This window comes from Manis javanica, chromosome 12 (assembly GCF_040802235.1).
Source record: "Manis javanica isolate MJ-LG chromosome 12, MJ_LKY, whole genome shotgun sequence".
NCBI classification, from domain to species: domain Eukaryota; kingdom Metazoa; phylum Chordata; class Mammalia; order Pholidota; family Manidae; genus Manis; species Manis javanica.
The window spans coordinates 5546120-5559941 of NC_133167.1; the positions used below are offsets into that span (position 1 = coordinate 5546120).

At 45.3% G+C, this 13822-nt stretch overlaps 1 long non-coding RNA gene across 2 annotated transcripts; it reads left to right on the plus strand.

Annotated features, from left to right (window-relative positions):
* Positions 1-308: 308 nt before the first annotated feature.
* On the plus strand, positions 309-11447 carry LOC140844910 (uncharacterized). 2 transcript variants are annotated; one of them, XR_012123444.1, is made up of 4 exons: positions 309-2049; positions 2166-2228; positions 8381-8522; positions 11141-11447. It is a non-coding gene; the product is annotated as an uncharacterized lncRNA (long non-coding RNA). The 2 variants fall into 2 exon arrangements; XR_012123445.1 differs by lacking the exons at positions 309-2049; positions 2166-2228 and adding an exon at positions 6105-7867.
* Positions 11448-13822: the final 2375 nt, after the last annotated feature.

A 13822-nucleotide genomic window follows, 5' to 3' on the forward strand; every position in this document is an offset into this window, starting at 1 on the left:
TACCAATACAGCGTCCCTGGGGTCCTTCCCCACCACCCAGCACACCCACCCTAGGAGACGCCTCCAGGCAGAGTCCTGCAGAGCTGGTTTTGACAACTACAAAAGAGCTCTAAGCTCATTTCCCCTTTATCTGTGGAATGCATCTGCAGCCGTAAATTCCCTTCAACAAAGATACTTTCAAAGTATTTTTGAAATGCTTTTAACTGCTCATGATGTTGAAATACGTAAATCCTTAACAATCAGCATCAAAATACTAACTCTGTAGATTTACAAAATAAATTCTCTGAGGTGTTGTGACAGAAGTAATGCGTGTGTGCGGGTCACGTCTCAGAGCCCCGAACGGTGAGTACACTTCACTCCTCTCAGTTTGGGACGGAGCACCGCCTTCTGCCGGGTCCCTGTCTCCTACCCCCACCCCACCCACCTGTCTCCTGAGGGCTGCCCGTGTTCAGTTCTCCAAGCACCCACCGCGCTCCTGTAATTCTGCACACTGGGCACATCCATAATGATGGCAAAACACAGTGGCCCTCAAATCTGTGTATTTAACCTCCTACTTTCCTTCCTTGTCCTTGGATTGTAGGCAGCTGCCCACCTGAGCATCCCCTACGTGCCCTGCACATCAAAAAATATGCGTCAGGCTTCAGATTGCAAGTCGCTGCCCGGGCCACGCTTTTCAAAACCGCTTCCACCTCCGTTTCCCGCCCTGGTCAATAGCGCCTAGGAACCGGGGAGTCGTACCTGGACCGCCTGTCTCCGCCCCGCTCCCCGCAGCTCATCAGCGCCCCCTCCTGATGTTCACCCATCCCTTCTTCTCCACTCCCGAGGCCACCACCTGAGACCAGGCCAACACCCTCCCTTGTCGGGACTGATTTAAAGGCGCTGTTAGGTCTGAGGTCTTCAACCTCATCCCTTCCCTTTCGATCTCTCCTCCCAGCTCCTCCCAGCCCCTCCCAGGTACATTTTCAAAACGTCGTGTGCTTCGCTTCAATCCCTCGCTTACAGCCCCCCCGGCCGCCACCCGCGCGGAGGCTCTGCTCCCCTCCGTCCTCTCGTCTGCGACGGTCCTTCCAGGCTCATCTCCTGCTGCTCCCGGACCTGCAGACTCTCCAGCCAACCTGAAATGCACGGGGCTCCTGAACAACGGACGTTCTTTCCTGTCTCTGTTCCTTCGCATATGCTGGTCCTGCTCCCCCGTTCCCTTCCCGTCCTCGCTAAGCCTCCCCTCAGGGCAGCCTTTTCCGATCTCTGAAGGCTCCCTTCTCGGTGCCCCCCACTATTAGCAATTATTTCAACTTACTGTGATTATTTTGCTTATGTGTTTGTTTCCCTCGCAGAGTGTGAGCCCCGGTGTCGGCATTAGCACAGTGCCTAGTATGTGGCATATGCCTAATGAATGTTTATGACATGAGCGCATGCCCGTCTAGCGGTTTCATATTAATTGCCATATTACCCACTTCATGGGGAAAGCAACAGAGAGACCTAAGAATTAGGTGCATGCCTAATAATTCAGAGAAGACCAAATGTCAGTCTAATAAATAAATAAAATTAAGCCAACCAAGCATCCTTGTACCAGGCTGAATAGCGTCCCCCGAAAATTCATACCTACTCAGAAGCTCAGAACATGACCTCATTTCGAAATAGGGTTGTTGTGGATATACTTAAAATGAGGTCATACTGGATCAGTGTGGGCCCTTAATCCAATATCTGGCATCCTTATAGGAAGAGGAGAGACACAGACACATGCGTAGAATGCAGTGTGACGACAGAGGAAGAGACTGGGGTGGTTCACCTACACGCCAAGGAATGCCTAGGCTTGTGGGCAACCCTGGGAGCTGGGGGAGGCCCAGGGCAGAGTCTGCCCTAGAGCCTTCAGCACGAGTGTGGCCTTGCTGAGACCTGGACTCCACGCATCTGACCTCCAGAACTGTAAGAGATCCAGTTCCACTGTTTGAGCCAGACAGTTTGTGGTGCTTGGTTTCAGCAGCCCTGGAAATGAATGAACCATCCTGGCCTGAGATCAAGCAACCCCGTAACGCTGAGAGGAGTGAGGTAACGGATGCCCATGAGTTAGCGCATTGCTTTGCGGTGGGAAGCAAAGCCCGTCACCTACCAGCTGATCAGCATGAAACGTGATGTGCTAACTTGGCTTCCCCTTCCTTCCACAGGCGCCCCCAGAGTAAGCATGGTGACGGACAGCACATAACAGAAATCACCGGTGACTGATAAAGGTGGTGGCAAAGATCGTGGGCCAAGGCCAGAGCTACTTCCCATTTTGTCCTCTTCTGATTCGTCTCTCAAACAATTTGGTCCTATAACCACCCTTGAGGTTCTAAGTGATCCATGGGCCACACAGTTCTACATCCGGGCATTCTCAGACACAGGATGGGTCAGAGTCATGGAAAATGGCAAGGCTAAAAGAGAGGTGGGGAGGAAAGGGCAGCAGGTCAAAGCAGTGAGAGGTGCCCAGGACTGGGGAAGGAAAGGGGGTGCATCCCGGAGCCCCGGGGGGCAGGCTTTCAGGGACCTCACTAATGAGGAGGCACCCTGGAGGATGACTCAGCAGCTCACTGCCTAGCCCTCTATTGTTTTCCAGAAGCTGGAAAACTGACTGTTCTTGAACAAATGCCACATGGGTTTTCAAAAATGATTATGTTTACTTTGTAATATGTACTGATGTGGACAGGGCAAGATCTTCCTTTACCTTCTGTTTCCAAAGGGGACAGTGGTGAGCGGAAAGCTTCGAAGAAACTAAACGGCCTTGTAAGGTTTGTCTTTGAATCTGAAAGCTCTGGCGGTGACTTGGCCATTTTTGGGTTCTTTTATTCTCCCACCTCTATTTTCAGTGAAGTCTTACATGGTGGGGAAAATCCACCTGCAGTTTGGGTTGGTGATGCATTGAATCAGTAGATTCATTTGGAGAGACATGATCTTCACAACATTAAGTTACCTGCATGAGAACATGGAATTTGTTTCCTTTCCCCCAGATTATTTTCTATGTCCTTTATTCAAGTTTGGTTCTTAGAAATAGTCTAGGGTATTCTTGGTTAATTCCTCAATACTCAAATGTTTTGCTGCTTTTGCAAATGTTTTCTTATTTCTTATTTTACATTCTAGTTTTTTGCTGTTATTGATGACCTACACTGATTTTTTTAACTAAACTCTAATTGGCAAATCTATAGAACTATTAATTCTAATAGTTAATCTGTTAATTGCACTGTTTTCATTTTCTAAGTAGACAATGACATCATCCTCAAAGAATGATAGCTTTATGTTGTTTCACCTACCAATCTGTTATTCCTCTTTCTTCAGTTTGTGCCAGGAATTCCAGTTTTATGGTACATATTTTGCATTGACAGCACACATCCTTCTGTTGTTCACAAACTTAAAGAGAATGCAGCGGAAGGGTTGTTATTAAGTATATTTGTATATAGTGTATGACCTTTATCCAGTGAGGACATTCCTTTCTCTTGAAGGTCTGCAAGGGTCTAATCTTATCAAATCCTTTTTCATCACATTGGAGATAATCGTGTGATCGTCCTCTCTGAGTGGATGAATGTGGCGAATTACCCTGATTCTTGTCCTGATTTGAAACGTCCTTGTACCCAGAGCAACCCTCCTCCATTGTGATGCGTTAGTTTTTGATGCACTCTTGGATGTGGGTGGCGAGCATATTCACTGAGGGTTTTGTTTCTATATTCATAGTGCGATGAGCCCGTGGTTTTCCCTTCCGGGGTCGTCCTATCTCGTTTGAGGATCGATTACAGAGGACTTAGAAAAGCAGTGGTAGGCTGTTTCTTCTGCTTTCTGGAACAACTTCCAGAATATAGATATTAAGGATTCCTTGACATTTTGGTAGAACTCATTCATGAAGCCATCTGGAGTTGAGTTTAGGGGAGAAGTAAGGTCTTTAATGTCAATTTCAGCATCTCTGATATTAACGGTCTATTCAAGTTCTATTTCTTCTTGCCCCTGTTTGACTTTTTCTTTATCCTGGGGAAGCATCTAACGTAAGTTCTCATGTTTTTAAATGTATACATGTTCATATTTTTTTATTGTTTTAAAAACTGTTAGACTGTAGTTACTTGTTTTTCACTCTTTATTTTGGTTATTTGGGTCTTTTCTTTTTATCCCCCCTGTATCAGCCTTGAGGGAGATTTGTTTATTGTAATAATCTTTTCAAAGAATCGGCTTTGGTTCTGTGAATCACCTCTGTGGTTCTGTTACTGTGTTATTCTCCGTTTGACCGGCTTCTGCCCTTATCTGTATTACCCCCCTCTGTTATGTGTTTTGGGGGTCCTTCTGTTAGTCTTTTTTCAACTTCTTGAGTTGAAAACTTCATCAATTTATTTTTCACTTGCGGTTTCCTGACATGCATTTAAAGTGACGAATGTCTCTTTAGATAATGTCCAAAGGTGGCCTCCGGATATTTTTCCCTTGGTTATTCATTTCTTCACTGCAGGCTGAGACACTTTAGCTCAAAAGCTCTCTCCTGCCAGACTCAAAGTGTATATTCCCAGTAATTTTAAAAACTAGCTCAAAGAAGCAAATTTTTTTTTCGTTTGATTTTTATACTTGATTTATATGTGGATCCCACATTTCTGCCTTTATTATTATTATTATTTTTATTCTTAATAAAATGCTGAAGTGGTAGGTAGATGCAAGATAAAGGTAGAAAACATAGTTTAGTGTTGTAAGAGAGCAATTGTAGATGATCAGGTGTGTGCCTGTAGACTATGTGTTAATCCAAGCTAGACAAGGGCATTAAAACATCCACGGATGCAGAAGATTTCTCTCAAAACAGGGGGGGTGAGGTTCTAAGCCTCACCACTGTTGATCCCCAATTTCTCACCTGATGGCCCCTCTGCGACTGTGCCTGTCTTAGGTTGTTCCTCCCTTGAGGAATCTTACCCGTCTCTGGCTAACCAGTCATCTTCCGGGGCCATACAGGGAAATGTAAAGTTCGTAAGTGAGAGAGAAGCCATATTGTTTGAAAAGGTTAGCTTTTTACTTCTTTGCAGATTTATGCCCTGTGGCTTCTATGCCCAGCATTTGTCTTGAGGTATCTTTACCACTTGGAGGAATTATCATACTCGGTAAATTCGATATGAGGCACGAATTCTATTTAAAGGTTGTAATTAGGAAGGAAGAATAAAAGCTATAGAGGTAGCAGACGGAAGAAAACATGGGAGGATTGATTATTTTTTTGACATATCTTCTTGTAGAGTAATTTAAGCATGTATAGGTTTTAAACTACTAATTAAATTGCACAGACACTTTAACATAATAGGAATACAATTACATAACCAAAGCATATCTATAATTACCAGCCATCTCCAGTGAAGCCAGTTAGGCACCCTAGGCATTTGTGAGAATTTGTCTATGATATGATGGATATTGTCCAACTGTACTTGAACAGTCTGAGAGAAATCAGACAAATTAAAACAACCCATTCCTGGGAACTGTTCACATCCCATATGTTCTTTTAACAGTAGATAGTCTGTAGTCTTAAGATTTTGGAGCGCTACAACTTGCACTTCTCCTAATTCTTGGTTGAGTTCCAACAGTATAGATCCAGTCAAATTTGTTGTTTTACTGAAAGCACAGGCCAGCTTAGATATCTCCTTCTTCATTCCAATGGTAAGTCCAGGAACCAGTGGGATGGATGCACCTACAACTGCAGCATCGCCTGGATCTTTGTTGAGGTTTTTTGATGATCATCTTCTGGTATGACTCTTCCAGAGAGTGCTGATGTTGGAAGTTCTTCATATCGTATCTTAGTTCATTTTCTGGGTAGCCAAATTAGGCTTTGATCCTCTGTATAAACAAAAACAGACCCTTTGCCCTCATGTTGATATGCCCTTTATACCATTGTGTAGAACTCATTGGAGGTCACCACACAGGAACTGCTTTTTTTTTTTAAGAGAAAAGAATATTATCAGAAAAGTGTACCTCCATAGCCAATCATCTGACACCCTGTTAGTCCATTTTTGGGTTCTATGATTCCGCTGCTGTTTTGTTACTTCAGTTTTTCCTTTGTTCTTATACTCCACAGATGAGTGAAGTCATTTGGTATTTCTCTTTCTCCGCTTGGCTTATTTCACTGAGCATAATACCCTCGAGGTCCATCGATGTTGCTGCAAATGGTAGGATTTGCCCTCTTCTTATGGCTGAGTAGTATTCCATTGGGCATGTGTACCACACCTTCTTTATCCATTCATCTACCGATGGACATTTAGGTTGCTTCCAATTCTTGGCTATTGTAAATAGTGCTGCGATAAACATAGGAGTGCATCTGTCTTTCTCAAACTTGATTGCTGCGTTCTTAGGGTAAATTCCTAGGAGTGGAATTCCTGGGTCAAATGGTAGGTCTGTTTTGAGCATTTTGATGAACCTTCACACTGCTTTCCACAATGGTTGAACTAATTTACATTCCCACCAGCAGTGTAGGAGGGTTCCCTTTTCTGCACAGCCTCACAGTTGTTGTTTGTCTTTTGGATGACAGCCATCCTTACTGGTGTGAGGTGATATCTCATTGTAGTTTTAATTTGCATTTCTCTGATAATTAGCGATGTGGAGCATCTTTTCATGTGTCTGTTGGCCATCTGTATTTCTTTTTTGGAGAACTGTCTGTTCAGTTCCTCTGCCCATTTTTTAATTGGATTATTTGTTTTTTGTTTGTTGAGGCATGCGAGCTCTTTATATATTTTGGACGTCAAGCTTTTATCGGATCTGTCATTTACAAATATATTCTCCCATGCTGTAGGGTTCCTTTTTGTTCTATTGATGGTCTTTTGCTGTACAGAAGCTTTTCAGCTTAATATAGTCCCACTTGTTCATTTTTGCTGTTGTTTTCCTTGCCCAGGGAGATATGTTCAAGAAGAGGTCACTCATGTTTACGTCTAAAAGGTTTTTGCCTATGTTTTTTTCTAAGAGTTTTATGGTTTCATGACTTACATTCAGGTCTTTGATCCATTTTGAATTTACTTTTGTGTATGGGGTTAGACAATGGTCCAGTTTCATTCTCCTACATGTAGCTGTCCAGTTTTGCCAGCACCATCAGTTGAAGAGACTGTCATTTCACCATCGTATGTCCATGGCTCCTTTATCAAATACTAATTGACTATATATGTTTGGGTTCATGTCTGGAGTCTCTAATCTGTTCCACTGGTCTGTGGCTCTGTTCTTGTGCCAGTACCAGATTGTCTTGATTACTATGGCTTTGTAGTAGAGCTTGAAGTTGGGGAGTGAGATCCCCCTACTTTATTATTCTTTCTCAGGATTGCCTTGGCTATTCGGGGTCTTTGGTGTTTCCATATGAATTTTTGAATCAAAAAAACAAATTTGTAACCACTTAGAACGTGCCCCCTTTTGCACATCCTGTGAAACTTGACCCCTGGGCTGTTACCTATGGAAAAGACAGAGCCTTGTCCTTTTTATAAGGCCCTAAGCCCCTGCTGACTGTCAGAGCTCTCGGCCCCTGAGACTGTCTGCCATCACCTAGGCGAGGACGGTCTCTCTCAGATGCTCCTCCCCAGAATTACCCTGCTGCCCTTCTGAGGACGAGCCCATCAAATATGCAAACCTGTCAAAGCATCGCAAGGTAAAACCTGTGTGTGCTACTGCCACCTTGTGGCCATATCTTTTTCCCAGCTCGGCCCCCAAATCCCTTGAACCCTCCGCACTGGCAGACACTGGAACCAACGGTCCAGGTAGCAGATTTCCGTTTCTGCAGTGAAGTGGTGGGGAGTGACTGTCAGGCCAATGTCTTAAGCAGAACTTAAGAAACTGTCCTCTACCCGGTCCTCCTGTTGGCTGCCTCGGACCACCTTCCACTCCAGGCTGAGGCTTCCCCGGGCCCCAGGCACAGGTGAGGCAGCAGCATCTCCCAGGGCCTTCTCTGCTTTCCTCGATGATGGTGGAAACATGGCGTAATTCTTGGCTCACTTGCTTTTGCCAGTTAACTAAGTTTCTTTTCTCTATTATCAAAGTACTATCGGGTTTGTTTGTTTGTTTAGGTTGGAAACTAAAAAAAAAGTAAAAGAAAGAAAAAATTGCAAATATGTTCATTACCAAAGATAAGCATGGTCAGCAGTTGGATGCATTTCCTTCCCATCTTTTCTTTCTATTCATTTTTTGTCTTCTCATTATTAAGATCATGTGGCACATTTGAAATTGTGCATCATGACATTTAAGTCTAATTATTCCTGTTTATAAAGGAATTGCATGCTCATCACAGAAAAAGCTGCTTCTCGGTGGTTTATTGACTGTTCTCATCTTAAAAATATCCAAAGATTTGGGCCCATGATTATGAGTTTTGAGGATGCAGAAAAAATTACCACTCCAGTTTTTGGCACTGAAAATGGTCATTTTGTTGTTCTAGGCAACCATGCTCTTGTGGCAGGAGAAGGAAAGGCTTTTTGTTTAGCTGTTCTCCCATCACAACCACATAAAACTCGGCCGTGCCAAGAAGGGCCAGAAGAGAACAGCAAGACTCCAGCTGAGCTAAGGGGCGAGTAGGAGCGGTGAGTCCCCACTGTTTCTCTGACCCAGGACCGGAGGCATCCCCTCCACTTGCGATATCTTGGTGCCGTGTGGCTAACATCTTTGGCAGGACCCTGAGAAGGGCGGGGGAAGCCACAGGAAGGACCAAACGTACCGTTCCCCTCAGACCAGGAGAAAGAGGTCAGAAAGTGGGTCACATTACAGAACACACGCTCTGTGCCTGGAGGGAGAGCCTGCCCCAGGAATATCATCAGCCACCTGGAATTCTGTGAGTCCCTGGATGCCTGCACCCCCCAGTGACTTACTGGAGGCGGCCTGGACAGGTTTACAAGACCTGACTGCGCAAACCTTCTCAATTCCATGTAATTTGGAATTGGCTATAATGGTAGTATTTACATCACAGAAATTGGCAAATGCTATGAATCAGGGTTTTTTCCCCTCACTCCAAAAAGCCAATTGTTACTCATTTATGAGAAAGCCACTGCCTTTGATGCTCTGAAACAACAAAGTATAGGAAAAATAATAAATCCCATTGCGGTTGACAGGCCTGCCTTTTATATGCACGGACTACAACACCCAGGCTGCAGCACTCCGCCGAGAGCCCACCCCGCTTCCTGGTCTGTGTGGGTCTGGGGTGGGAAGAAAGGGGGGCATGGGGCCCTGGGGAGGAGCACACGGACTCTCAACAGCAGCTGCCATACAGTAAGGGTTGCCAAATTACCTGCTTGGTGAGAACGTGTCATTTGCTTTCTTCTTTGCTGTCTCTCTCCCATGTCTTTATCAGTTCATGGATTAATATTTTGGTACGTGCCCTGTACCAGTCACTGTTCTCTGTACCTGGAATGCAGTGATGGGCCACACAGACAAGGTCCCTGCCTCCACACAGCTTTTGTCCCAAAGGGGGGAACTGTCAGTAAACACCCAAATAAATGAACAGGAGAACAAAAGGCTAAAAATAAAGCTCAGTGAGATAGCAGAGAGGGGAAGGCAGCTTGTCCAGGAGGGCAGCTGGGGAGGTTGAGATATGGCAACAGGTTCAGTGTGATGATCAGTGACACCTGTCAGTACCCTAATCAGAAAAACAGCAATGGTAAAAGGAACTTCCATGAACTTCTGAGAAATCATGAGACTTTCTGAATCTACTGGAAACATCACCAGGAGCACAAAGGGAAATGAGGTGTTTTAAGAAAGGCCACATTGGGAGCTTATTGTCCAGACCATTAGTATGTGCGGCTAGAAAGATTCAACCACGGCCCTGCCAGGGGCCAGGAATTCATCTCCCAAGCATTTCAGAAAACATTTTCCACCTCATTTTTGTTTTTATTTAATGCATTTTTCTGGAGCAAAAAGACTCACAGAAATAAAGAGCATAGGATCAAAATTTCCTTCCAGCTCCACGCTTCCCAGCTCTAAAACGACCACCGAATATGTGACTAGGACCGATCTCTGGGTGGCCCGGGACCTGAGGGAAATGCCCTCACCGCGTCGGGAGGTTCAGAGGCAGCCTCCATTCCAGGCTCTACCCCGAGCTTCTGGCGGCTGCTGGAGCCCTCCGTGTGCCCAGGCTGCGGCTTCGTCACCCCCTTTCTGCCTCCACTTGTCCCAGGGTGTCTCCCTGCGGGTCTGGCTCCAAATTTCCTTCTTTCAAGGCCATCAGTCACTGGATTAGGACCCACCCCAGTCTGGCACAACTTCATTTTAAGCTGATTATATCTCCCGATAAGGTTTCCAAATAAGGTCACTTTCACGGTTTCTGGGTAGACTTCCCTTTGGAGGTTGTGGCGGGGGGCACTGTGCAACCCAGCCCACAGCCCACCGCAGGAGGCCTGGGGAGGGGCCGGCCCTGGCCGCGGGAGAGCCACGTGGTCTGGGGGAGCCATTCCCAGCCCCCGGCGTCCCATCCTCCCTCCACGGTGATTGGTACAAGAATCAGCAAGACACGGTCCCCTGCTGCTTCCAAGGTGAATGAATGACCCCAGCTGGTCCCAGGGAAGGGAAGGAAGCCAGGACTTGTAGTCCCCAGCTGTTGTGTGTTTAATTTCTTACTTTTTTCAGTAATGCTTTTAATTTTTAAAAATACACGTTTATAGTAGGAAATACAGAAAAGTGCCAAGATTAGAAGATTACTTCTAATTTTGCCAACTAGAAGTAGTCAACATAATAAGGTACCTCCTTCCTCCAATCTCACGTAATACATACACGCTGGGTTTTGGGGGCTTCACTGAGATAGAGCTGACAAAGAACATTATGTAAGTTTAAGGTGTACCGCATATAAGTCAATTTTTTTCCAATATTGACATAGATACAAATATATGTAAGCAGATGCAGAGTAAATGTTCTGTAATAGCACATTTATTAATCTTTGGAGAAAGGAGTTGAACTGGGAGTCATGGTGAAAAGGGCTTTCAGATTGACTATTTGCCTTTAGGATAATGTAATAATGTACTATATGGTGAACTTTTAAAATAACTTCAGAAAAGCAAGAAAGATATGAGCAAAACTGAATAGGTAAATCGTGAGACATATGCAGTGTGTGGAGCACACTCACACAGTCGTTGCTCAAGGTCTGTTTCAAACGTCCCGTCTCTACAACCTCTTTTTTGACCCATTCGACCAAACCTATTCTTCTTTTCCTCAGACCCCACAGCGTCCCACCTTCCCCCGGACCCTGGTCATACCATTTCGACGCTCTGCAGGCCGCCCGTTTCCTGAGGGTCAGACTGTTTCTTCGCTGCTGTAGTTACCGCACGCTCCCCTCGTGCCCGAGCACAGCACCTCACACGTAAAAGTTATTACTTAATTATCTATTGACCTGGACTTTGAAATGCCCCCGGATGGAATCCAGTAATCATTACTGGTTCTCGCCTTTTAATAAATATTCTTTTCTTTCCAAGAATACAATCAATACCACTTTCCAGGGCAAATTTTTATGTCTCCTGCTGCTGAGCTCACCTGGTTGGGGCTCTGTGCTCACAAGCCCGTGATCGTGGATTAGCCCTAGTTCCTCCGTCCCGTGGCCACACACTGCACCCGTGGTTCCAGCCGGCCGTGACCGAAATGCCAGCTGTGCCCAGTAATGACTATCACATGGGAAAGCTGGAGAGATCGGTCTAGAACTGCCCTCAGTCCTCTGGGTAAAGAGGTCTATTTACCTACCGGTGCTCCATCAGCGCTGTTCCTGCTCCTGCCTGCCTTTCTCATTTGCTTGTAAACCTCATTCGTCTCTGTATCTGCTTCAGTGCCTGGCATTATATAGTGTATGTGGTCAGTGATTACTGCATTGAATTTTGCTAAGAGCGAGTGTTTTGCTAGTTGTGTATTACCGTAATACCTGACACTCAGGTGGAAAAGCAGTCAGGGAACTAATGCTTCCATGAGCTGTCCCTGTCACAGTGGCTGTGGCAGGCTCCCACAGAAAAATGAGACAAACCGAGTATAAGGTCAAGGACACCTGGATAATAAAAGATTCAAGTAATGTTTAAACTAATTTAGAACTAAGCCTATAAAACTTATTGTTGTGATATAAAACCACCTAGTTTTCCAAATCCAGCTAATCTTAGCTTATAACAGTGTATCTCTACCGTCAATGACCCAAAGACCATCACAGGGTCAATACGGTGGTTGCAAGTCTTAGGAGCACAGGTCATCGCATTTGAATTGTGCTATAATTCCCTCTGGGTTTGCTTAACCGTTGCCTGAAATTACAAGACTATAAAGTTGAGAAGCTCTGTGTCACTGAGATGCGAGAGGCAGATTCAAGGAGGAACAGGGACAGTTTTAATGCCACCTTAATGAATGCTATGGAAATACAGGCGACTTCGTTCATAGGACTTGGCAAAACCAAATATGGGAAGACAAGTTGTGTTCTGATTTTTCGTTGGTTCCAGCATAGGAACGTGATCCCATCCACATAGAGGGAAGATCTCAAACATTAAATTAACCCCCAGATCCCAATGCCCAACGACCCATTCCATATTCCTTCCAAGTCCCACAAGCATCCTAAATCTAAAATCAAATTTACCATCTTTCCTGAAAAATCTGTCATGGTAGGCAGAATAATGGCTTCCCCCAAAATGTTCACATCCTAATCCCCCCAGAACCGTTTGCCTTACATGGCAAGAGGGACTCTGCAGATGTGACTCAGCTGAGGATCTGGAGATGGAGAGATTATCCTGGGGTATCGGGGTGGTCCAGACATAATCACAAGGTCCTTGTAAGATGGGGCTGGAGGGTGAGACGCAGATGCAGATTAGAGAGATGGAGAGCCGTGAGCCCAGGAGGGTGGCAGCCTCTAGAAGCTGGAAACAGCCAAGAAATGGATTCTCTAGAGCCTCCAGAAGGAATTGCAGCCCTGCCATCCTATTTTATTAGACTTCTGACCTCCAGAACTGTAAGAGAATAAATTTGTGTTGCTTTAAGCCACTAAATTGGTGGCAATTTGTTACAGTAGCCATAGAAAACATACATCTGTCAGACTCCTTATAGGTCAGAAAACCTGCAAGTAACAGATGACTCATTCAGAAAAGGTAGCTGCAGTTTAATAAAGGAGCTGTTTTCAAGATGTGGCACGGTTGAAAAATACAACAAGGAGAGGTGACGCATCTCTGCATGGGCGACATCAGGCAGCCGTTACTCTGAAGACTGGCTTAAGGGGCAAGGGAGAATTCCGGGCACCCAGAGAGGGCTGCAGGACCTGCACCCAGGCATAGAACTGCCCTGGGAATAAATGCCCTCGTGGCTCCTTCCTCCCGCCCTCTGAATGCGGCTGTGCTTCCAGATGGCTAAGCCTGACCAGAAGCCACAGGACAGGAAGCCCAATAGAACCATCCGTAGATATCAGCCCTGCGGGGCACAGGAGGAAGGGGAAAAGTGGAAGGACACCTGGCTTTCTTCTACATTCTGGATCTGGGAGAACGGTGCCGCCATCACCTAACCATTCCCTCTGGTGACCTGGAGTGACCTTGGTCTCCTCCTTTCATCCCCCACTCCCAACCCAGATTCTGCTCTTTCATGCAGAGTCGGGGTTCTGGGATTCTCGGGATCCCTCACACGTCAGAGTGCCCCTGCCCAGTTGCATCCTGCACGCTGCCCGTCAGTAACCTCTGGCATGGATGGAGAGGGCTCTTCTCACTCATTTCTTCATAGCATTCCTACACTGTCCCTAAACAATGTAGATCACTCTTTTGCATGCTTTAATCTTTATTTAAAATATGATAAAATAATATCTTACTGAATATAGCAGAGTAATTTGCTTGTTGTTGCATAATTTTTATTTTTTTATAATTGCATAAGTTTCATTTATGAAGTCCATCATAAACAC